The 24756-nt window shown below is 39.7% G+C and overlaps 1 protein-coding gene across 1 annotated transcript in view; it reads left to right on the top strand.

Moving 5' to 3' along the window:
- The window catches only part of LOC306985598 (uncharacterized protein), an 83603-nt gene that overhangs the window by 33649 nt on the left and 25198 nt on the right, over window positions 1-24756 (top strand). The window contains exon 4 of the mRNA XM_079588027.1: window positions 15324-15362. The gene's annotated coding sequence lies outside the window, so the exon portion shown is untranslated. The remainder of the gene's footprint in view (window positions 1-15323; window positions 15363-24756) is intronic.

Here is a 24756-nt window from a genome sequence, read left to right as displayed (position 1 = left end):
CACACACACACACACACACACACACACACAATGACAATCGCTACCGATCCCAAACAATCATAGAGACCTGTTTACATGATTTCAAGCTATCCATGATTTTCTCTATAAACCCAATTCCAAGAAATCGTCATGGTTGCTAGAAATGAAGTCACAATTATGAGAAATACATTTAAAAAATATGATAAATATTGCAATTGTGAGATATAAAGTCATATTGTGAGATATGTCCCAAAAATTATAAATAACTGCAGTTTGGAGATTTAATGTCTTATTGTGAGATATAAACATGAGAAATAACTTTGCATTTGTGAGATATAGTCATATGTGAGAGATGAAGTCCTTGATATTGATATGAAGACATTTGGCCCACTATAATGTCACACACACACACACACACACACACACACACACACACACACACATACACACACATACACACACACACACACACACACAGTGCGAGTCAGCGTCTAGTATTTAATAAAATCAGATCTAATCTTGGCCTGACTGACTGTGTAATGAGGTCCTCATATGCCTGGCTGCATATCTCTATGACTTTGTAGGACCGAACCAGTTTGTCCACTAAATGTGACCTGGGTTTTAATCGCGAAAGCCCAGATTAGAGTAACGGTGTCACTTAATATGAGCTGTTAAAGATACATCACTGCCAGCTCTACACGCCAATACACTGGCTGAAATTGCTTTCTCCATGAGAGGCATAGGCCAGGGCGCAATTATACTGTCCTTTTTACAGCTTAATAGACGTGGCTTCTCAAACTAATTTCTCATAAATGTTCCTGTTTTGTCCTAGAGTAAAAATAACAGCACACAGGTTTGGAAATAATGACAGAATATTCATATTTTGGGGGGTTGAACTGTCCCTTTAAGCATACATTATGAAAATCAACATATCAGTGATTTTCGTGAATGATGTGGCTTCTAGGGCAATGACAATGACTCAGAAAGTATTCGGATGCTTCTAGGGCCTTCGGCACCGTATCATTTAAATGAGAAATCCTTTAGTTCGGTCTGAGGTGGCACAGACCCATACATTACATCTGATTGCTTGTCACTCATTCAGACTGCATGTTACAGAGGACAGATTGCTCTCCGACCCAACGCACTTCATTTAGTAACCAGTGCGCATGTTTTACATTATAGACATTCTCTATGTGACAACTAGCCCCGGTCTCGCTATATCTCAATAACTACCAAGCTAAAAAATTAACATGTTCTAAGAACATTTTGCTAACGTTTCAATTTGGTTATTAAAATGTTATTTCGGATTGTTCTCTGAATGTTCAAAATGTCCCTTTTTTCCCCTAGTTATGCGAATAATAAGGAAACATTACATTTCAATAATTTCACATTATGGGAATTATATTTTTGAATGTTCTCTGAAAGCTCTGAAATAGTAACATTTAACACGTTTTAGATGAATGTCCAACTAAAACATTTCAGAAAAAAAATTCCATGAATAATGTTTTGTGCAAATGTTTTGAGAGTATTATTACAGACCAGATCAATTTGAATGTTATTTTAACGTTACTGGAAGAATGTTTGTTCATAACTTTGAGAGAACCTTGCTAGAACGTTCTAGTCAAAATTCTGACATTGTGTAACCTTGTATTTTTGCATTAAAATAAGCCTAAAAAACTTGATTTTGGGTGTTAAACATGCCCTGGGTGTTAAATCAAAGCTTCTTCTTATTAATATTTTAGCAGACAAGACTTTAATGGCGCTTTTTTTCACTACACAGTACCAGCTCGCCTCGACTCGACTCGCCTTTGTTTGGTTTTCCACTGTGTAAAAGTTGTACCGGTACCTGCTTCCAGATACTTTTTTTCATATCACCTTCAGCGAGGTTCTGAGCGAGCTGAGGCGATACTAAAATGTGACGTGAAACACGGCAGACTGCTGATTGGTCAGAGAGAATCGTCACTATTCACTGCGTCATCATTGCACGCGCCAGACGGAGTATCCTGAATAACCCCGACATTTTAAAATAGTTTGGCCAGAGATTGCGTGATATACCCATTACTAATATTATGTAAAACAGCATACACTCGATTTCCTCCATTGTCCTGTGTGTGTGTGTGGCTAGCGGGTGTGTGTCGCGTCGCTATGACGGACGACCAGGTACTATTGTGGAGGTACTATCTGCAATGGAAAACGGAGCGAAAAGCGAGTCGAGTCGAGCTGGTGCTGGTAATGGAAAAGCGCCATTAGTTATATCTATACAGAAACTAACTCCAAATTGAACATACTCTGAGAAATATTGAGTGTGACAACTAGCCCCGGTCTCCTCTACATTACACCAGACTCCACTATAACCACAGATTGCTCTAAGCACTGGCATTTCTTTATGCAGATCTCACCTCAAGAAAAAATTGGATCTTTGATTGACTCAGTTAGAAATCCCACATTTTTACAAGCCAAAGATTCATTTTCACTCTCTAGATTCACACGTGTGAAGGGTGATATATCTGCACGGTAAATATGAGCTCAGTTTCCATAGTTTTGCCTGCCCTAGTGATAAAAGATTTAACGTTACCTTTCACCTCCATTTATAAGCGCATAAGATCTCAAAATCTCACTGGAGAAAATACAAGCAATTGCTGTTAAGCTCTGATGGCATTTCACAAACCCATGTGGCATGTGCTTTCTGAACGTATATCCCAATATATTTATGTTCAGAAATCCAATGACATATTTATGAGGACAACCAGTTTCAACTTCACAAATGCGCATTGTTTTTTCTTTTTCTTTCTATATGGCCCCGCAAGAAAGCTGAGGTTATTTACTGAGAGTCTTGAAGCTCACTGCTGTCTTATAATCCACATTTGGCTTCTCTGATTGTGTGGTTATGATTTACGTGAACCCTCTGCACAAGCATCATCTTTTATTCCTGATCTTAACAGTGTCGAGTACTTGTATGACCTTGAATAGTTCACTTAGTGCCTGGATCTCCACACATTTATTCTGTTCTTGACACTCGAATGAAGTGGATTTAAAGGAATAGATCACGTCTAAAATAAAATGAAAATCCTCTCTAGTTACTCGCACTAAACCATCATGACTTTCTTTCTTTTGTGGAAAACAAAAGGGAGATTTTTTTTTTTTCATTTGCAATAAATGGGGACTGGCATATTAATGCTTCAAAAAATGCAAAAGGACCATCAAAAGTATGAAAAAAATGAAGCAAATGACTCATGCCCTAATGTTTAATACTGACGTATACCTAAAGACTCTTATTCACTGAAAATCTTGACATCCGCGTTTTCTCTCCTTGACGCATTTATCATTCATAAGTTCATAATGAGTTTGTAAGACAAGAAGCGATGTTCAATTTATGAACAAATTATTCTTTTGAGTTTAATCTTTTTTATGAATCATTGATTCACAAAACCAGTCTTAATGATTCATTCGAATGCAATGTAAGTCACAGAAAGGCAACTTCAATTTCCATCTCATGAAGTTTTCATAATACTAATAATAATAATAATAAAAGAACTTTGGCTAACATTCTGGCAATGTTCTCTCAAAGTTATGAACATTCAAAGCATTCTTAGAACATATTTTTTTCCAGACCCCATTATTGTGCAGGTGAAACTAGAATATTAATTTATTTCAGTAATTCAACTTAAAAGGTGAAAGTAATATATTATATAGACTCATTACATGCAAAGTGAGATATTTCAAGCCTTTATTTGTTATAATTTGGATGATTGGCTTACAGCTTATGAAAAGCCCAAATTCAAAATTAGAATATTGTGAAAAGGTTTTCATAAGCTGTAAGCCATAATCATCAAAATAATAACAAATAAAGGCTTGAAATATCTCACTTTGCATGTAATGATATATTAGTTTTAAGTTTTGCACAATATTCTAATTTTTCGAGTTTCACCTGTAAGTAAATAAAAAATAGTGACGTACAGTACAAACATTTATAATATACATTTCATACATGTTTGGAAACAACATGAGGGGTGAGTGATGATTAAATATGAACTTTTAGGTGATCTATCTCTATAAAACGTTCCTATGTTCTTTACCAGTCACACTCATGTTCGCTCAACACGTGGATCTTCCCTTCCCTTCTTTCGTCTGTTCTTGAGACTTAAAGACTTTTAAAAAGACTGATTCACACAATAGAAAAACTTTGAATGCTTATTTTTTTTCATCTGGGTCTTTCTTTTCTTTCTTTCCTGCAGTGCTAATTATTTTTTGGGTAGTTAATGAGTATTGCACCAACTAAAATCTTGGGAGAAAATGAAAAGCAACCTGCTGTTTACCAAATGTTGACTGTCCTGAAATGCAAAGACATCAAACTGTGATCTTCTAAGATGTACTCATTATTTTTTTCCACAATATTTGTTCTAAAATAGAGTACTTTTTGTAGTTGAAGTAAATAATGTTGAATAATAAGTACATTACTTCATTAAGCAAATTGTTAGCAACTAGGTTAATTTAAAGTCTCTTCACATAATGTTGACAAAAGACATTATATTACAAACTCCAGAGGGACCACATGGCTCGAAAATCCTCATTCTCTTTCTGATTTTAGGACTACAAAATTAACAAGACAACATGAAATGAGGAACAATCAATAAGTCATGTAAACTGTTGCCTTCATTTTTTGATCCTTTAGTAAACCATTTCTCTCTTGGAAAGTATTTCTCCCAAACGCATTTGAAGATTTAAACCATGTTAACATTTTATATTTTACTGCATTAGATGCATATATAAAATATATGTATCCAATATCATGTGCGACTGTGCGTAAGAAGTTGTCGTGATGAATCTGCATTTTTGTCGGATGACAGCGCGATAGATGTCTGTTTTAAAGCAGAGAGGGTAAGTCATTTCTCTCTCCTTTATTTGCCTAGTTTCAATGATGATGGTTATTGTAGTTCTAGACTAAATGTGAGCATGTATCTCACGTGTACAAAAAAATAATCGGTATTCCTCAAAATGAATAAAAACAGTGAAATGCAATATCAGAATACTACGCAAACCTGCAATAAATAAATATTTGTATGCATTTAATCTCACTTTATTGGCCAATGTACTTGATGCTGATCTTCGATGATTCAGCAAAAATTACTTTAGATTTTTTGTTTTTATTCGTGAAGTTTATTCTGTGCCCTCTACTAATTCCTTCAGCCTTATTATTTCAACTTTGGTGTGAAAGGGCCTTTACATGTGCCCAAAATATAACTTTTTTTGTTATATAAAAAAAATACACACAAAAAAAAAACAAGCCTAGCTGGGTATGGACAGCTGTGTATGGACATATATGTTCCACTAACATTTGACAATCAGAAAGTGTCGCAATATAAAATACGAACAGTACATGTATTGTTTTTAAAACTGAAATAATAGATTCAATTTGATATTTTATTATCTAATGCAACGGCATTCAGAAATGTTCAGTCCAAGTATTTTCTGAGGCCGTCATGGCTACCAAACATGCAGTGATGATATACTATTATTTGTTGGCGAATGGCACAATGAGCCTGTGAAATGTTGAATTATGCCATTTGTTTTTGATATGTAAGCAGCACAGGCTGTTGTGACAGCGTCTTGAACAATAAACCTGTGGATGTCAGGTAAGATTGAATTTCCTCTGAGGTGAGACTGCTCCTTACACCTGCTTAAATCAATAACGCCCCTCACGAATCGCAGACGAAGACGAGGGTCAAGGCACTCTTGATGTTTTTTAGAATAATTTAAAGCATGTCGATGAATTTGGAATTTCACACTGGTGACCCCCTTTATCCCGGTAACCTTTAATCAGATCATGATCAAATCAAGTTAGTTTTGGTGAGGGTTTCCTTTGCCAGGAACTATAAAGGCAGACAGTGATTAAAAGTCATGAGCAAAAGTCTCAGTTTGACCTCCACGTAATTTTCGTGTCATCTAAGAGAAGCATTTGAGGGATTAGAGATATCTCACTTGTATTTTCCCCCAGTCCAATTGGTTGAAGTTCTGTCTTTTTGTTGTAAATTTCAATGTGCTTATGACAACTGTATCATTTAAAAAGTGGCCTGCATTTTTTTGTATTCTTCTGAAAATGGGGTTTCGAGCTAGAGAATGATTATTATTAAACTTTAAAACCGATGCAATCGTGAACAAAAAACACAAGTTTTTCGATGCTATTTGCGAATGTTCGTTGGAACGATGGTTTGGGGAAACACCGACTCGTTGAACTATGCTGATAACGACAGAACTTGTGAACATAGTTGGCTAACGATGCTTTTGGGAAACACCACCCTGAACAGTTCAACTCCAAACCTAATCAAACACACCTGAAGCCACCAATTAAGGTCTTTGGATCACTTGAAAATTAAAGGCAGATGTTTTGGATTAGGGTTGGAGATGAACTGTGCAGGACAGTCGATCGGCAGTTGCAGGATTGGGCACCTCTGCTTTAGCTGTAGTTAAAATAATATAATGTTAGATTTATGTTAACATTTTAACATCCATTGCTGTCCAGTCTGACCCGAGGCTGACGGATAACTTTTTTTTTTATTTTTTTTATAAATAGTCTTAAAATTTGATCTCCCAGTTTCAACAAAGAATCACTATATGTTTTGAGACTTAAAGGGACAATTCACTCAAACATGATAATTCTGTCATCATTTACTCTGCACAGACGATGTTATAGACTGACAACCTCAGTAACCAACGCAGAAGTGTCAGCGGAGATCGTGTCAACTAGACACACTGGTCCTCAACAAACCCGTCTTCATACCGGCTTTACATACATAATTACCTACGACCTTCAACCAGATGGAACTAGATAAATATTCTGAATGTTCCGATCCAATCTGACTTCTGACCTGTAATGCTGCCTGAATAATAATCACACCATGTTCGATCGTTGGCCAGAGGAGAACTGGCCCCCGACTGAGCCTGGTTTCTCCAAAGGTTTTTCCTCCATTCTGTCACCTGACGGAGTTTGGGTTCATTCACGCCTCTGGCTTGCTTAGTTGGGGACTATTGATATTCAAGAATATTATTGATTTGACTGCACTGAGGCTGTAGGATGAGAACTGAACTGAGCTGATCGATGACATCACTGTTTTCTCCATGAGCGGCTGTATAGATAAATCAAATCAATTAATAACTTTTTAACAGCAAAATGGACCATTACTGAACTTACATAAGCCGGACTATGACACTGTTTTCTTCCAAATCTGCTGTACAGCCGAAACAAACTTTGTTGCATTATTTTCCTGTTATCACTGTAAAGCTGCTTTGAAACAAATCTGTATGGTAAAAAGCGCTATATAAATAAAGGTTGCTTGACCTGACTACAACTTGCATCATTTCAACAAATTACAAGATTTGTAAAAAATCCTCATGAAGAACATTGTCCAAGATTTACAAAAAAAAATCCAAGTATGATGTCATCAGATGATGTCATGCAAACTCCTAGCTTTATTCCTTCCTGACCATAAGAAAGCACACACAAACTTCTAAAGGTAATAATAATAATCAGATCATAGCTTTGGTCATAACCTGGCTGCTGAAAAACAAGAAAACAAAAAAAATGTTCCTTGCTTGATTTGAATTTAAATTAAAGACAATGAATCCATTAGGTGATATAGTAATCTCTTAAAGTCTGTGATAAACAATAGAATAATTTGCATCAAAATGACGCATTCTGCATTTATAAGTGAGTTGCTAGAGGCTAAATAAATTACTAATTGAATAGATTAAGATAAATTCAAGTACGAAATATTGTAAACACAATTGCTAAACACAATTAGCTATCATTTCGAACAATGCAATGACTACGATATTATACTCTGTGTGTGTGTGTGTGTGTGTGTGTGTGTGTGGGGGGGGGGGGGGAGGGGGGGGGGGGGGGTTCAGGTATTCCCTTACGTTGCTGGGGACTAAAATTTCCCTATGCTGAAAACAGCTGATAAATAATTACAAAAAATATATAATTATATTTTATACATATAAAACATGAAACCCAACGTGTGTTTGTATATGTTTAAGCTACATGTATGCAAGGGGAAATTACTTACATCCCACTTCACATAATCAATTTACTATTTTGCACAATTAATATCAATATATAAGCCAAGGCCAAATGCCGTAGGGTACGTCATACACAGTTGATGCACCAAGTGGTTGATGTCAAGACACTAGCTAATCTTTCACAAATATGTCATCCTTATTCAGGCCTACAAAACCTTGTGAGACTAGCCATGCTGTCCATTTCTGCAGTAGAGAGTTGTGGAAAAGCTTTACTGGGAATAATTTGGAGCTAGAAAACGTGTCTAATTTAGTTGAGTAATGCTGAGTAAAGCCAACTGCTTTTCTGAGCGCATTCGTCTTCAATAAGCGCTCGACTCAGAGGAACTATAGGAAGCCAATAAAAGCGTTAAACAATTCAGCCGCTGTAGATTGAGGGGAAACAAAAGCTTGCTGGAAGTGTATTGCTATTCGACGGCGCTCTCTTCCCCTCCGGGAGAAGTAGGGACACAATGCGGACAGTCAGGCAGCTCTACACCAAACTCCATCTATCATCCTTAAGAAACAAAGCCACCCACCTATGTCTGCTCAACAACACGCATGGATATTCTGAGGTTTACGGAGACACTGAAATGACACACAAGGACCAGAGCTGTCACTATTTCAGCAATCTATCTGATGGAGAGCGTGTGTGTGTCGCCATCTCCGTGGTTTTCATTAGGAGGACACTGTTGTTAAAGTGCAATTGTCGGCTGGGGACGCTACTGTGGTGTCGTATTTTCATGAACAGAGACCTGGGGTGACGGCGTATTAATAAATGATGGTGGAAAGTGAAAGTGCACTCTGAGGATCAGAGTTCACAGATGCTCAGAAGTTTGTGAGTGTGTCCTCTCCGCTAAAACACAACAAACCTGATGTTTTCGCTATTTCTGGAGACATTAAAAGTCACACACCTCTGGGGCACACGCTGAAGTGGACACTCACCTGGACAGCACTTACTGTACGCCCACCCTGACATGCATTCAAAATCAGTTTAGCCCGTAAGGTAATACACTTCTCTGAATAGATGCAAAGGTAGCGATGTATCAAGTACTAAGAAATTACGCATAATTATAGGTTATGTGTCAAAATTTTACTTCATTAAAAGTCCAAGTACTACTTTGGTGAAAGTAAAAAAAGACTCCACATTTAGCTGTACTTGTTAAAAGTAAACACTACACCTTCTTTTCTTTTTTTTATGACAAATGCAGCCAAGAGACAGTGGATGTTTTCTCATTAGTTTTGATGCACAAACTTTTGTAAAGCAACTTAGTCATAATTTCACTCAGTGTCTTGACTATAAGCCTCTAGGACACACAGTTACATACTGAAATTGCACATCGTACACAACTAAAATTTTAAATAGTGCTGCAGGGATGACGTGGCCAAACCCCAGAAGGGAGTTTCAGAACTTCCAGTTCCATCGTCTTGAAGTCAATGTTTTTGTTTTGTTTTTCTTTTCTTTTTTTCTGTTAAATGCCTGAAAAAAAGTCTATATGGTAAACACAAGCTCAAGATATTTTCTTGTGTTATTCTACATAAAGTACACCAGTAATACTTGTTTTTTACATGTCTTATAGGCAGTTGCTTAATTAAAAGTGAACTCAGTCTTTTTTATATTGCACTGGCTGAAATGGAAGTTGTCTTGGATTGTCACAGTTTACAGTCACAGTCATGATTCATTTATTCCATGAGTGAAAGTTATGTAAAACTTATGTAAAACCATTATGTAAAACTTTTTCATGATGAAAATTGACTATTCAAAAAATGGAACATATTTTCATAATAGCGCATCGCCATAATTGTGTCCAGTTACATTTACACTGAAATTGATATCGTTAGTTAAATCGGACAGAAAATCAGAAGAAAAGAAAAATGATAAGCAGAAATATTTAGGTCTAAATGCAGATGAAAAAAATAAAAGTATAATTTTTGTCATGTAAAATAGTATAAATTACAAATTCCCCAGAATAATACAAAAATACCTCATCAAAGCGTATCAGTCAGTTTTCCAAGAATATTTTTTTTGTTATTTCTAAATATAATTTAACGCCAATGTTATGTGCACACTATAATAGGAATAAAACATTGAACTAATAGCCTTAAAACTCTAGCCGTAAAAAAAACTAATAGCCTTAAAAATATATAATTTAGATATAATGGGGTCTTTAAATGTTATAATACAGTTCTCAAAAGATGTCCTTTTCTGGTTGTTCAGTTATGTTTTGATGCATACACCGCAGCCTTGATTATGAATATGTATTGTTTGTTAACATATATCATGTATAAATGACTGTATATTATGCTCAACGTGTTCTGCATTAACAATTTAGCAGTCACTGTAACAAAGTCTTGTTGACACTGGCAGTGAATGTCTTTGCGATGCTAATTTACAAACTCCTGATGTATGCAGGCCCTGAAATGGTTTCCAAATAATTTTCCTAAGTTCCCTAATGACCCAGAACAGGTATTATGCACTGAAAATGAATAATCGCTAAAAACTTTGAGCGGCTCTTTGAAAGAAAACAAAGCAATAGCATCTCCGAAATGAATTATGAACACGTTTTACTGGAGGGAATTAGGCCGGGAATATTCAGTTCAAGCTGCGTTTAGCGAAAGGCTTCCACTGTTAAATGAGAAATGAAGTTTGGCTCTGACTACCTTCCCACTTTTAAACACACTCAATAGGAGGCCTGTGTGAGATTGAGGTAGCCTTTTTATGATACACTTTGCCAATGTTGACAACAGCTCTCAGAACCTCACATTACCACCCACAACCATTGTCAGCCAGGTCTATAAGAGGTGCGACACATGGAGACTAGCAAACAGAGGCCGGGTCAAACCTGAGTGCCTATTCATATGTTTGCTTTACTCCCGCTGCCTATTCCTATGTTTGCTTTACTCCCGCTGGCTCTGTTTCTAAGTGGCACAGCATGCTTTTAAAGCCCTGGGACATCTTAATTCAAACAAAAGCAACCTGTACTTTGCATTCCTTGAACAACGGCCACAACATCTAATAGTACTGTAATATAAAGATCTTTTTGTAGCGGTATGGTACGTCAGAGGTTTAAGAAGAGCGCTTGATGATGCATATGCCATGACTTCCTCAGACTGATGCAGTTTGCGTAGAATTTCGTTTCAGTTTAATCCCTAATAATCAGGTATTACTAAAAGACAGAGCAGACTCTTTGAAATGCACTTTTCTGTTGCAAAAAGAAATGGCTTTTCATTTCTCTCCCGGATCAACTAAATCAACAGAAATGAAAGAACTTCCAAGCTTTTACTTCTAATCAAGTCGGAAATGTATTACCGGTGGAGAGTTTTAGGGAGATGCAGACTTTTCTCTCCGTGCAAGTCATTTGTTTTTTCATTAAAGTCTGTCGGCCATGCAGAAGTACGGGGGAGCCGAGTTTCAAATATGCACTAAATTATACGCCACCATTTCATGGAAATGATTCAATAAATTAGACGTTACAGGAATAGTTCGTCTAAAAATGAAACTTCTGACATTCTCTACTCCTGTCGTTCCAAACTTTCAACCATGGAAGACAAAAAGGGAATTCTTGAAAGGGATAGTTCCCCCCAAAAATAAAAATTCTGTCATTAATTATAACCTTCATTTCCGGAACACAAATGAAGATCTTTTTAATGAAATCTGAGAGCTTTTTTCATGGGAGTGGGCGGAGCTAAAGAGCACTTTTGGTGCATTTAGCTTGCTTGTCGCGACTCTCTGATTGGTGGAATTTTCTATACAGCATCATGGGTAATGTAGTTTCCATCATGAGTTCCACTGTTAAACATGATTAGTAAACCCCTTATCAAGCGCCCCCCTTTTCTTTAATAGACATGAAAATGCACATTCCGAACTTAAATGGTTGTAATTCAAGAATGCTTTGGAATATAGATGTAAGATTGGTCTTGTTTTTAAGAATACACTTGGCAGATTTTTGTAGAAGTGAATTAAATTAAGTCAGTTAAACAGAAAAAAAGTTATAGAAGTTTGAGTTTATGAAAATGTACAACGTTAAAAATTAAATTATTCATATTTTATATAAAATATATATTTTCAAAACCTGGTGGACTCTAAAACTGCAAAAAAAAATCAAAGGCAAAAATCTGAACAAGTTGTGCTTCAAATTGTAGGTTGATATCTCAAAAAATAAGCTTTCAGTGAGATTTAGTTTGGGCGCAGTACCAAACTTTTTCACTAGTTGACATTACAGGGCGTCTCTATTTCCATATGTTGTTTGAGTGATCTGAACCATTATTTTTACAATTTTCATACAATTTATGAAGTAGACATCCTATTCTGAAGTAGTATTGGAAGTTTGGCAGATTTTTAAATGAATTCAACCTCTAAGAAACACAAAAAGAACACGTATGTGCATTATAGCTCGCTGCCATGAATGGTGAATCACAAATGGTGAATCTATTATTTTTTTCTTTATATTTAAAACATTTTCAGACCTTTTTTTCTAAAATAATTGAATGGATGCTATCTTTTGAACTCTTGGCATGAAAACAAACTGAGGTTTCTACCATTCTTTCATGATTTTTCATGTTCATCACTATTTCAAAATAAAGGTCTGAACGCGCCTTAGGAGTATGAAAATATTCTTGTTGCAAATTGATAAATTATGGCTCCTCTGTACTTTATTTTAAAAAGCATTCACCAAAATGAAAACTAGAGATTGTAAGCTTTCAAATGATATATAGTTTGTCAAGATTGGTTTAGGTTTAGTATAGGATATTACTGTTTTAAATATATAATGGCCGCCGTGCCAATATAAAGGGTTAAAAAAATTAATAATTACAATGGAGAATGACGACTTCATCAGAAGCAAATACCATCGATTAACAACCTCGCACCTCACAGTTAGTCCGTCTTTAAAGGTTTGTATGTTATCGTTAAAAATCTATTTTCCTATGGAGAAAATGAATGTTTTTACTTCTGGAACCTGACTGTTAGAATATAGTTAAATATAACTCTGTGAATATAACTCTTTATCAGTAAGTGTCCGAACACGATGACCTCTGTGAGATGTGACCGTAAATATTTCTGAAAACAACTCATGAAAAAGTATGCTGCGATTTCTGTCAATTAGTGCGCTCTCTCCCTATTTCGGCCACGCGGGAATTAAATTAGAATGGCAAATGAGACGGCAGATGTTACAGCCGACCATCAGATGCTCAGGGATATTGGGGTTACAAACCAGTCAAACTTCTCACAGTGGTCGTCTATTGGGCAACAACTGACTGCGTGTTTATTTAAAGAAGTAATGCTGCTTTCCACTGGACAGAACAAAGTACGTTTAATTTCAGAACAAAGTAAAGCAGCACTACTGAGTAAGAAAATTATTTATTGCAGTGTGGTATGCAAGGTGCAGCTGAAGAATTTCCAGATGTTCATTAAAAATGAATGCCAAGTAAAAGGGGGTCTTAATGACATCCATCTATCATGAAGTATCTGTCCATTTCTAAGTGATGTAGCCGTTCACATGAGGGACATAAATACTGGATATACAGAAATGTTTGGGACACATTTGTCAGTATCCTGAGCATCAGATGCCGTTTTGATGTAAATCTGGTTGTGTGTAAAATACATCAGAGCAAGTTAACAGGTTCAGTCGACCGCATCTTTTTGACTACCACAAAAAAATTATATTCGTCTCAACAACTTTACAACGGAAGTAAATGGACATTATTGGCATCGGCCCACAGCCATTACATATTTAAAACTGTAATATCCTATACTAAACCTAAACTAATCTTGACAAACTATATATCATTTGAAAGCTTACAATCTCTAGTTTACATATTTGGTGATTTTCAAAATAAAGTACAGAGGAGCCGTAATTTATCAATTTGCAACAAGAATATTTTCATACTCCTAAGATGTGTTCAGACCTTTATTTTGAAATAGTAATGAACATGAAAAATCATGAAAGAATGGTAGAAACCTCAGTTTGTTTTCACACCAAGAGTTCAAAAGATAGCATCCATTCAATTATTTTAGAAAAAAGCTCTGAAAATGTTTTGAATATAAAGAACAAAATAATAGATTCACCATTGTGGTGGCAGCGAGCTATAATGCACATACGTGATCTTTTTGTGTTTCTTAGAGGTTGAATTCATTTCAAAATCTGCCAAACTTCCAATACTACTTCTGAATAGGATGTCTACTTCATAAATTGTATGAAAATTGTAAAAATAATGGTTCAGATCACTCAAACAACATATGAAAATAGAGACGCCCTTATATGGGCAGTAATATCAACAATGTTCAGATTTTTGGCTTTGATTTTTTTTGCATTTTTAGAGTCCACCAGGTTTTGAAAATATATATGTTATATAAAATATGAATAATTATATTTTTAACATTGTACATTTTCATAAACTCAAACTTCTATAACTTTTTTTCTGTTTAACTTAATTTATATTTCTATAATTACATTTTAGACAAAAATCTGCAAAATGTCTTCTTTAAAACAAGACCAATCTTACATCTATATTCTAAAGCATTCTTGAATTACAACCATTTAAGTTCGGAATGCATTTTCATGTCTATTAAAGAAAGGGGGACGCCGCTTAAGGGGTTAAACCCAGAAAAGTCAAGCTTAAAATTTTAGAAAAGGTCTTACATTTATTCTTCTATTAAAACTTGTCTATTATTTGAGCTGTAAAGCTGTTTAAATTACGGTATTATTTTTTACAGTCAATTTAGAGTTTTAACTTTGATATGTTTGGATGTGTTTGGAATGGCATGAGTGTGAACAAATGATGACAGAATGATCAGTTTTCAGGTTTTCTTTAAGGTTATTTCTTTGGTTTAAGACTATTTCTTCTCTAGTACACTATTTCTACTCTTCTAGACTAAAGAAAACATGTTCTAAATCTTTATCGAGTAGCTAAACACACTCAGCATACATCTGTAATACACTAATATGTGAAGATGAAACTTCTAACCCCGTTGTTCCCCACAGTATAAGACCACAAGTGAGCAGAAAAATCGCCAAGCCAGCCGCTGGCCAGCTAACAGGAATAAAGCAGTTACCACACTTACTAAAAGAAGATTAATGTTTTATCCCTTCACACCCAATAGTGCTTTGTCTCAGAGCGCTGCAGATGTGAGAGAACGGAGAGCGAGACAGATGATAAAAGTTCCCTGAGCTTCCACTCTAATCAGTTTAGCTCATTTCTAATAGCAATGGATGACTGATACAAAGAGGAACTTTGATTGATCACACACTGGGGATGTTCTCAAAATGCATTTGTTTCCTTTCTCACAGAAGCTGGACCACAGCATCAGGAGGATGAAATCAGCGCAGGTGAGAGGAAAACGGCCCTTCAAACCCATGGAAGCACATGTGGTATCTGAGGTTTGGGCACATGGGGTGAAGGTTTGGCTGGGTAACACTGTCCCGTTAGCCTCTGCTGGTATAGGTTGCTCATTTATAGCGATGTTGTTATTGCCAACTGATACTTTAACCAAGCCTGGTGCCAGGACGCACGACTTGGACACATAACTTTTATATTTCTCGGGGGTTAAGCAACCGACATTTAAACTATTAAACATAATTTTCCTCAAATGACATGAGGCTGAAATAAAATGTTTCAGTAATAAAATGACTAACACTAAAACTGACAGAATAAAGCTAAATACAAATAGAAAATATGAAAAGAATAATAATAAAATGATTAATGCACAAAAATACTCAAAATTAAAATGAAAAGTGAAAATATAAAACAAAAGCCAATTTTAAAAAATGATAACTACTATAATAGTATATAAATAAGATTAAACTGATTTATACATAGGAGACTTTTCAGTTACATCAAATTATTATCAACTTTCTCAGGAGAAATGAAAATAGGCACAACACACCAAGGGCGATAACAATAGCAATAACGATAAAGACAGGTTCTAAGTAATCCATGTGATTTTTTTTTGCGCAAACAAAGCACTCGCGTCACCATTTAAATAATAACTTTATTTAAAAAATATATAAATATCCAATGCACTCACGAGAGCACCACGACACACATGTTGACGTGAGAGCAGATGTTGTTGCGTGAACTCATGTTGGAGATTAATATTTTGAAAATAAAGTGGTTAATTGTCAGGGGTTTTCGCAAACAAAACACTTTGTTGTTTCATAAAATTGAGGAAGTCACACGGATTACTTTAATGATGTCTTTATAGGGCTTGAAAGTGGTAGTTGCATAGGCTGTCAATGGAGGGACAGAAAGCTCTCCGATTTGATCAAAAAGATCTTCATTTGTGTTCTGAAGATGAACTAATATCTTACGGGTTTGGAACGACGTGAGGGTGATTAATTAATTAATGACAATTTTTATTTTCGGGTGAACTAACCCTTTAAAGTACACGTTAAAATTCAAGATGCTGACCAATTTAGTGAATGTAGATACAAATCAATATTTTGACTCTAATGCAACTAATAATTTATATACATAGCTTTGGTAACACTTCAATAAAATGAACAACACATTTTTACAGCATTTATATATTTATCTAAATCATAATTTCTTTTTAAAAACGTTCCTCAGCAATTATTAAGTTGCTAAACAATGCTCAGTGCATTTGTATTCAGTGTTTATTTCATATTTGTATGCAGGCACACAGAAGTGTTTGTTGAGAAGTGAACATGAAAGTTGCTTGTTGTAAAACTTTTGACGTGACTAGACTAACTGGATGTGTTTATTATGGACTGGAAGCCTGGTCTCGGTAATGCTATGCTGAGAATGAATCAAATACGGGGCAGTGGCAAAATGATCAGTGATTTTGTAATCAGAAAGTCTTTGGATATCTGCCCTTGGAATAGAGAGAGAGAGAGAGAGAGGGAGAGGGAGAGAGAGGGAGAGAGAGGGAGAGGGAGAGGGAGAGAGAGAGAGAGGACTGGTGGAGCTTGTAAATGGATGCGGTCCAAACCGAAAACAATGATCAGTGTGTCGCCTCTGTGATGAGGAAAGACCGAGCCTTCAGAGTATGACAAAAATGTTGAATACATACATTTTTGTTTTTACATTTAAAGAAACAGTTTACCCAAAATGCACAATTCTGTCATCTTTTACTCAATCTCAAGTTGATCGAAACCCGTATTCATGGCCATTTCATGGTGCTTTTGTGTCATTTTTCGAGCTTGACAGCCTCAGTTCCCATATGAATTTCATTATATGGAAAAAAGAAGAGAGACCAGGATATTCGTCCTCTGTTCCTGCTCTACCGAAGAAGGAAAGTCATGAGGATGAGTAAATAATGACAGAAGTTTAATTTCCTAGTGTGAACTATCCCTTTAAAACAACACTCGCTCTCCCACAGGCAATGACAGACTAATAATGACAGGCACGGCTCTGAAACTGTTTCAAAGAGTTTGTTCCCTGCGAAGTTCAAACACACATTAATATGACTTCATTCAGCAAGCCCTCAGCATCCTAGCAGAGCGTCCCGAGCTGCAGTGATTGAAATATAATTATTGGCAAATGAATTCATCTCCGAGTCCCTGCCTGTGATTGCTTCCTCACTGCAAGTCCATCTGGAGCGAGAAGCGCCGCTTTCACGCCGAATCCTCAATGAGTTCCTTTACACGGCCCACGCCGCGCGTCCCTGAGCTCTTTAACATGCCACATCCAGCAGTGGGCCAAGGTTTATAATCTGCGACAAATCCCCCAGCATTCCTGTACATGTCCGGCTGTTATAATCTCAAGTGAAGGGTCTTGCACGAAGGCTGTTGGATTTGCTGTTTTGCGAGCGGATTCTCCACTGTCACTTAGATGCAAATAAAAGTCATCTTCACACAGGTCAACTGTGCCACACACCCGTCTGGAATTTCCAAGTGGCTGTGCCAACTCACACACTCGAACAGGGCTCGATGCTAAGGATTTTTTTCTACTTGCCCAGTCGATCAAGTGGGTGAAATTTTTACTTGCCCTGCCAAAATTTTCACTGGCCCCAACACAAAAAAGTAATAAGTAAATCAAATAAAATTATTGTTTTCATTGTTTTTGATCCATGTAACCTTAATAAATAAGGTTATTATGACATAACTAGCCTAACTTGTATACATTTTTAATATTGTAAAAGACAGTCAGTAATAAAATGGAAATATTCAAATTGCAAGCAATAGCTAAAATAAATACAACAGAAAAAAAATCTACAAATGAAATTAACAGTTCTTTTCAGGTTTTTATGTAGGTCTAAATTAGATTTTCAGGAAGAGTTTTATATATATAGTTATTGCTATAGATAGATTGCCTTTGAACACAGGGAATCTACATCCGTCTTTAGTGATCCTTCTTTGAGCTGTGACGTCAAATACACCAGACAAGGAAATATAGTCCAAAAGAAGTCATATTAAATAAGTCCAATTAACAGCTAAACATCTAATATTATGACATTTTTAGCAATATACAGTGTGCATAATGTCACAGCATTTCCCATGATCCTCCCTGGCACAGCTGTCACTCATCAGCCCTCATCACAAGCATATCTTCTCTTCTCATCTGCTCCCTCTTGTGTGTCTGATCATCCGTAAGACAAAACCAGTTATCATAATCAAAGACTTCATTGATGATAATTTGTGATCGGTGCACTGCTTACCAGTTTGTTATTCCTCAACATCTGCTGTCGTCATTGTGCTCAAGTTGGTTTGTGACCAGTGTGTATCGGTTATCGGGCACATACACTTGCAAATATGTGGTATAGTTATCAATATCGGTCGATAGTTGTTATAGCATAAAATAAACATGAATGCACATCAGAGGGTATGTTGAAAGATACAGTACACTACACTAGTTTCTGAAATGTATCATGTCTCATATAGTCGCTCAATCAGTGTTTTGACCACGGACTGATGTCAATAAAACAGCTTGAGAACAATAACGTTGCATTTACCTCAGGAAAGTTATCCAAAGTTCACAGTTCCTTAGTTAGCTATAAAAACACTAGAGAGGGGCTTATTTACTTATTTAATTATATATTTATATTTTAAATGTGTCATGAAGTCTTTATGAAAACTATGTCCATTTGTATACAAACATGTATTTTTTATATTTGAGTTTAATTAGCCTATATAAAAATAAATAGCAGTAGAATGTAATAGTTTGGGCTCTGTTTTTAACCTCTATTTATTATTTTAACCTCTAAGAGGGTTCCCAGTATAGATTTGTTTTTCCTTAAGACAATCACACTATCGGATTCGGTATGGGCAGATATCATTCTGAATAATCGGCATCGGTGTAAAAATGTATGCGTGCATCTCTAGTACAAACTGTATATTCTATCCCCTAACCCTATAAGCACAAGACTAACGGAAAACTTTCTGCTTTTTTACATTTTCAAAACAAAAATAAAAATCTTGTTATACAGACCCAAACTAATCAACGTTTATATATATTAGGGCTGTCAAAAGATTAATCGCGATAAATCGCATCCAAAATAAAAGTTTGTGTTTGGATAATATATGTGTGTGTACTGTGTATAATTATTATGTATAAATAAATACACACACATTCATGTATATATTTAAGAAATAATTGCATTTATATACTGTATATACATTTATATAATTTATATTATATATAAATATGTTATATATAAATATAACCAATTTCTATTAAATATATACATGATTGTGTGTGTTTTCATATATATAAATAATTATGCACAGTACACACACATATATTATGCAAACACAAAACTTTTATTTTGGATGCGATTAATCGTGATTAATCATTTGACAGCTCTAACCTAATATATATATATATATATATTTTTTTTTTTTATAACATAATGATTAAAAATGTAACTAAAAATAACATGAAAAATAAAAGCTAATTCAAAATAGTAATAAAACAAATATAAAAATAAAAACAAAAATATCACATGGCAACCAAATTGCTGAGGATATAGACAAAGTACTGGAACCCTTGTTACAGATATCAGGCATATTTCGGCATGAAGTCTAAATTTGGAAATACGACTTCAAATGACATTCAACTGAAGTTGGAAACTCCAAACATAAATTCTGCAGGTGGAAAGATATCTAGGACTGAACACCCCTGCTGAGTGCATTAGATATTTAAAAGACGAAGTTCATTACGCAACCTATCAGATTTTCCTTTGAGATGGATTGCTGCATTTCTATCTGCAGTATATCTTCCACAAAATATGTATTATACCTGAGAGTGTGAATTTAAAAATCATTTATAAAGCTCTAAACTGTTTCATATCTAAAAATGAGCAATATAGCCTAATCGACTCCTACTGGGTAGAAGGCAACACTGGGACAGCATGTCAATTGCAGATCAGGAATCCTCATACTGCTAAATAATCCACAAGTAGCATGCAGCATAAAAAAAAAAAAAAAACATTAAAAATTAGTGATGTTTGTTTCTGCAATTTAGATTACCTCTGACAGAAACAGGAGCAAGTGTGATGCATCTGTGTGTGCTTTTATAGTCAAGGGAGATACTGAGCGATGGCTATGAACTCCCCAGAGGAAAAGAGAGAGTCAGGAGACAGATTTGTGGTTCCCTTTCGTAGTCACTTCGAGTTACGTCGAAATGACGACGAATGGGGTTCGCTTAGAAGCCTATCCTCTTCGAATATTAATAAAACGAGCCAATGGCAAGCAAATGCCATGGGTCTGCTGAATTTGCATAGCGTAACTCCGCCCCACAGTGTGGGTATATAAGGAAGTGAGCCGGCAACATGCAGATATGTTTTCGCTTTCGGAGCCAAGTTTATCCTTCACTCCACAAGCCATCCTGAGTATCATCTCTATTCCTCTTCGAGACGAGCTTCCCTCCAGGTGTTGGTGTGACAGCGAGTTCCAGCGAGTGCACATTCCCTGCGATCTGAGCAGTGATCTGCCAGTGTGTGTGTGTTCTCTCCCTGGTCGCTTCAGCATCTGCGGGGATTTCTCCTTCTCTCTAAAAGAGCAAAGCGCGTGGCACGTCTTTTTAAAGATGCATCGCCCGTGCCCTTCTGGTTGTGGTCACTGGCTGTCTGATTTAGATGGGCACAATCGCTGTTTTGCGTGTTTGGGCTTAGAGCACGCCAAAGCAGCGCTTGTGGATGACTCATGTTTTCATTGCGGAAACATGACCATCGCGACACTACGGTCGAGACTCAGTGATCTCGAAAGAGTGAGAGTCCCCTCATCCACACCCCCGATCTACCCCCTCTAGTAATAGAGCTGGTACTTCGGCTGGTGGCCAGGGTGACCTGAGGGTGACGGTGTGGCAACAACAACCGACGATTCGTCCTCGGGCCACATCCCCCTCTCAAGTGCCGCAACCCGCGAGCCGACCAGATGATGCGCTCGATCAGTCCCGGCCAACGGTCGGCGGCGGACCGAGTGCGCCGTCTGGCGCTCCTAATGACGATGCTATGTCGATCACAGCATCACAAGGTGGGCAGGAGTCCTCGGGAGATGAGGGGTCGGCTGTGCTGCCGCCTCCGGGCGCGTCAGCATTGCCCGATCCTGATCCCGAGCTGACGGCCATGCTTTCCCGGGCAGCCGCGAGCATCGGGTTAGAGTGCAATCCGCCACCCTGCCCCGAGCGCTCGCGTCTGGACGATTGGTTTTTGGGCGCGGCCGCCGATTCACGTCGGCGTCCAACCCCAATGCCTTTCTTCCCGGATGTGCATGAGGAGGTCTCGAGGTCCTGGAAGACACCCTTGTCTTCCCGTGATCGCTCGGCGACCTCCTCCGCCTTTCCTCCTCTCGATCAGGCGGCTGTTTACGGGTACACTGGGGTGCCTATGGTTGAACGCTCTGTTGCGATGCAACTGTGTCCACAGAGTGCTTCTTCCCGTGGTGATCCTAAGCACCCCTCCAAGGCCTGTAGGTTTTCGTCGACCCTGGTGGCGAAGACCTATAGAGCTGCGGGGCAGGCAGCCGCCTCATTGCATGCCATGGCCACTCTGCAGGTCTACCAGGCCCAGATGCTCAGGGACATGCACGAGGGGAGGACTGACCCAGGGCTCTTCAATGAGCTGCGTGCCGCCACTGACCTCGCTCTCCGGGCGACGAAAGTGACCGCACGCTCCCTGGGCCAGGTGATGTCCACTAGTGTGGTCCAGGAGAGACACCTCTGGCTCAACCTGGCCGATATGAGGGACGCTGAGCGGACTCGTCTGCTTGACGCCCCCATATCCCAGGCTGGCCTCTTCGGCGGAGCGGTTGAAGATTTTGCCCAACAGTTTTCAACCGCCCAGAAGCAGACTGAGGCTATTCGTCATATTCTGCCCCGACGGCCCGCTGCTGCCTCCACCCAGCCGTCGGTTCAGACGCCTCAGCCTGCTCGCCGCCGAGGGCGCCCTCCCGCGGCTCCCGCCCCTCCCGCACGGCCCCAGCAGCAGCCTTCACCCGGGCCGCGTCGTGGAGGACGCCGCAGGCAGGCGCCCCAGCCCTCTCCAGCCCCGCGCCCCGCTAAACGCCAGGCCAAGCGGCGCTCCTGAGACGGGCTGCTCAGAGATGGCCATCAGTTCTTCTCAGGAGATGGTAGCAGGACCACTCCTTCCCCCGGTGGAGGGCCGGGGGAGAATCCTTTGTTCTCCACTCCCCGCTGCTCACCCACGGGTGGGCAGCACCCTAATGTGGTTAAAGAAAGAACTGATATCCCCATCTCTGAGCCCCCAGAAGGGAATGACAGTGCGCGCCGCCCACGGGCCCCGCCGCTCTCATCCCCTTCTGTCGCCAGACCCCTGCCAGAGCACGCCCCCGTGGAACGCTGGTCCTTCCCTGGCTCCCTCTGGCAGGACGCGGCTAATGACCGTGCCCCCACACCGGGCCGCTATGCCACCCACGTCCGGGCCGGTCATTCCGCTTCGCTGCACCCCCGCGGGGACGTCTGTCGTCCGCATGACCCCGCTGGCACAGTCCTTGGGAGCCTGGTTAGAGCTTCCCAACCTGTCCCGCTGGCTCGCGCGGACCATCAGGCTCGGCTATGCGATTCAGTTCGCGCGGTCTCCTCCCCGCTTCAGGGGAGTCCGCTTCACTATGGTCGGTGGCAATGCCCCTGTCATGAGAGCGGAGGTCGCCACCCTGCTGGCGAAGGGTGCGATCGAGACTGTCCCTCCAGCCGCAATGAGGTCCGGCTTCTACAGCCCCTACTTCATTGTCCCCAAGAAAACCGGTGGGTTACGACCAATCCTGGATCTGCGCGTCTTGAACCGTTCCCTTCACAGGCTTCCGTTCAAGATGCTCACGGCCAAGCGCATTTTCGAATGTGTGCAGCCACAGGATTGGTTTGCAGCGATCGACCTGAAGGACGCCTACTTTCATGTCTCCATTCTTCCTCGACACAGGCCGTTTCTACGGTTTGCTTTCGAGGGGCAGGCATACCAGTACGCGGTCCTCCCATTCGGGCTGGCCCTGTCTCCTCGCGTCTTCACGAAGGTCGTCGAGGCAGCCCTTGTGCCGCTACGGCAACACGGGGTTCGCATCCTGAATTATCTCGACGACTGGCTAATCCTAGCTCACTCTCGGGACCAGGTTTGCGAACACAGGGACCTAGTGCTCCGGCACCTAGTCCGTCTGGGCCTTCGGGTCAACTGGGAGAAGAGCAAACTTTGCCCCGTGCAGAGGATCTCTTTTCTCGGTATGGAAATCGACTCGGTCGCCATGTGCGCGCAGCTTACGAGCGAGCGCGCGCAGTCACTGCTGACTTGCCTGAGACAAATCCAGAGCAAGAGTGCGGTTCCACTGAAACTTTTTCAGAGGCTCCTGGGGCATATGGCATCTGCAGCCGCGGTAACGCCGCTCGGATTGCTTCATATGAGACCGCTTCAGCACTGGCTTCACGATCGAGTCCCGAGGTGGGCATGGCACCAGGGCAAGCTCCGAGTACCAGTTACTCCGACCTGCCGTCAGACCTTCTCCCCGTGGACGAACCTCAGCTTTCTACGGGCCGGAGTGCCCTTAGAACGAGTTTCCAGGCATGTTGTTGTGTCAACGGATGCCTCCTCCACGGGCTGGGGTGCCATGTGCAATGGACATGCTGCCGCGGGCTCCTGGACAGGACCCCACCGCCTATGGCATGTCAATTGCCTCGAGTTGCTGGCAGTACGTCTCGCTCTGCACCGCTTCCGGGCGCTGCTCAAGAACCAGCACGTACTAGTCCGATCAGACAATACCGCGACTGTAGCGTACATCAACCGACAAGGTGGTCTACGCTCCCGCCGTATGTCGCAACTCGCCCGCCACCTCCTCTTATGGAGTCAGAAGCATCTGAGGTCGCTTCGAGCCATTTATATTCCGGGAGACCTGAACTGTGCAGCCGACGAGCTCTCACGGCTTCAGCCTCTTCCTGGAGAATGGAGACTCCATCCCCAGGCGGTCCAGCTGATTTGGGATCAGTTCGGGGACGCACAGGTAGACCTGTTTGCCTCCCACGACTCGTCCCACTGCGCCCAGTTTTACTCCCTGACCGAGGGCACGCTCGGCACGGACGCTCTGGCGCACAGCTGGCCCCGGGGCCTCCGCAAATATGCGTTTCCCCCAGTGAGCCTTCTTGCACAGACCCTGTGCAAGATCAGGGAGGACGAGGAGCAGGTCATATTGGTTGCGCCGCACTGGCCCACCCGAACCTGGTTCTCCGAACTTGTACTCCTCGCGACAGCACCTCCCTGGCCAATTCCTCTGAGGAAGGACCTCCTTTCTCAGGGACGGGGCACCCTTTGGCACCCTCGTCCCG

Source organism: Phoxinus phoxinus, assembly GCF_949152265.1.
Source record: "Phoxinus phoxinus genome assembly, chromosome: 18".
NCBI classification, from domain to species: Eukaryota; Metazoa; Chordata; class Actinopteri; order Cypriniformes; family Leuciscidae; genus Phoxinus; species Phoxinus phoxinus.
This window is presented reverse-complemented; position numbering and strand designations above follow the sequence as displayed.